Below are 2,519 nucleotides of genomic sequence, written 5' to 3'. Positions count from 1 at the left end.
CCTCCCCGGTCCTACTGTCCGACACAACCTACAGTTAACCAACTCACTGCCACTGGGGTACAGTACTGGTGGGCACAGGTCTGACACTGTGTAATATTGGGGTACAATACTGGTGGACACAGGTCTGTCACTGTATAACACTGGGGTACAGTACCGGTGGGGACAGGTCTGTCACTGTATAACACTGGGGTACAGTACCGGTGGGGACAGGTCTGTCACTGTATAACACTGGGGATACAGTACCGGTGGGGACGGGTCTGTCGCTGTATAACACTGGGGTACAGTGCCGGTGGGGATGGGTGTGTCACTGTATAACACTGGGGTACAGTACCGGTGGGGATAGGTCTGTCACTGTATAACACTGGGGTACAGTACCGGTGGGGACAGGCCTGTCACTGTATAACACTGGGGCACAGTACCGGTGGGGATAGGTCTGTCACTGTATAACACTGGGGTACAGTACCGGTGGGGACGGGTCTGTCACTGTGTAACACTGGGGTACAGTACTGGTCGGGACAGGTCTGTCGCTGTATAACACTGGGGTACAGTACCGGTGGGGACAGGCCTGTCGCTGTATAACACTGGGGTACAGTACCGGTGGGGACAGGTCTGTCGCTGTATAACACTGGGGTACAGTACCGGTGGGGATAGGTCTGTCACTGTATAACACTGGGGTACAGTACCGGTGGGGATAGGTCTGTCACTGTATAACACTGGGGTACAGTGCCGGTGGGGACGGGTCTGTCACTGTATAACACTGGGGTACAGTACCGGTGGGGAGAGGTCTGTCACTTTATAACATTGGGGTATAGTGCTGGTGAGTACAGGTCTGTCACTGTATGAGGCTGGGGGTACAGTGCTAGTGTGGATAGTGCTAACACATCCCTCTTTACCTGGTACAGAACCCACTGTGGAAACACAAGCCTACAATTGCACGTGTAGACAGTGAAAGCACAGGAGGGGGTTTGCCCTGTTGGTGGTGCTGTCTTTCAGGTGTGACCCAGATACCCAGCCTCTCAGCTGTTCAGAAAAGATGCCTCAGCCTCTTCTCAGGAACAGCAGGACTCCAAAAGACCGGGTCATCATTTACCCCGCAATGAAGACTGATGAGAGCAGACAGACTTTAGTGCTGGTCGTGGGGAGCTTGCTATGCGAGAAATGTCTTCCAGCATCTGCAGTTCTTACTATCTCCGAGTGAGAGATGGTTGCTGGATCCCACTAGCCATAAGTTACCCTCCGCCAAATACACTGCGTCAGGCTGCAAACTGTACAGGGTTACCCTGTGGCTGTGGTAAGTCCTGTCCAAGTGTCAACATTTACAGTGGGGCGAAACCGTTTTGTTTTTCAGATGCCCTTTACGACTTTTGCAAATTCTGGATTCTGAAGTAGCCCCCTTCCCAGTTGCCCTCAACTCACTGCTGAACAAGCACAGCAAACATTTGATGGCTCGGTGTTAGATTTCAGAATAAACCTGCTCCATCCTGTTCCGAAAGACGGAGGAGAGTTCATTTCTGGGACGCTGCTATCATTCCGTCTGCTTCCACTATGTGGCAGCAAACTGACCTCGCCCCTCCACTCCCCAAACTCCCATACTATCCCAACAGGGAATCAATGTCCAGGGACCGGGCAAGTGAAACAGTCCAGGGGTTAGTGTAAGGAAGGTGTGTGCCCCGTTTGTACCGGAGTTGGGGGGTGGGCTGTAGTGTCAGGGAGCGTGCTTTTATGTATTTTGCAGACGTCTTTTCTGAAGGTGGCCCAACTCAGATGTTGTGTTCTTGAGAGAAGTTCGAGAGGATATCCTTCTGGGAATCGAACCCAGCCCGCTGATGTTCCGTTTCCTCACTTTCTCTTCTGATGGTACCTTTGGTACAGTTCTGAAGGTGCCAGGAGCCCCCCAAACACATACACCCAGTCTCTGCCCATGTGCTCAAGACTCGCAGCAATCACCATTTGCCCATCACCCCACTGGTTTGGTAAAACAAACCAGGGCAGGACTTATACTGTTAATGGTCTCGGGCCCTGGGGAGTGTTGACCAACAGGAGAGACCAATGGGTGCACGCACCTTGTTGCCTGAAAGTGGCATCCCATGTAGACAGGATGGTGAAGAAGGCACAAAAACAGAAGTTGCTGGAAAAGCTCAGCAGGCCTGGCACCAGCTGTGAAGAGAAACTGAGGAAGGGACACCGGACCCGAAACATTAACTCTGATTTGTTTTCTTCACAGGTGCTGCCAGACCTGCTGAGCTTTTCCAGCAACTTCTGTTTTTGTTCCTGATTTACAGCATCTGGGGGAAGATACAGAAACTTAAATACATGTGCCAACAGATTCAAGAACAGCTTCTTCCCTGCTGTTATTAGACTCCTGAATGGACCTCTCAAACTTCAAATCGAATGCTGGTCTCGCTCATTGTGCATCTTCTCTTCAGCCATAACTTTGTATTCCTCGCTCTGTTCTATTACCCTAATACACTTTGTATGATATGCTTTGACTGTATTGCACGCAAACAAAACTTTTCACT

This window comes from Rhincodon typus, chromosome 45 (genome assembly GCF_021869965.1).
Source record: "Rhincodon typus isolate 14 chromosome 45, sRhiTyp1.1, whole genome shotgun sequence".
In the NCBI taxonomy this organism is placed as follows: Eukaryota; Metazoa; Chordata; class Chondrichthyes; order Orectolobiformes; family Rhincodontidae; genus Rhincodon; species Rhincodon typus.
The sequence above is the reverse complement of the archived record's forward strand: the minus strand, read 5'-3'. Positions refer to the sequence as shown.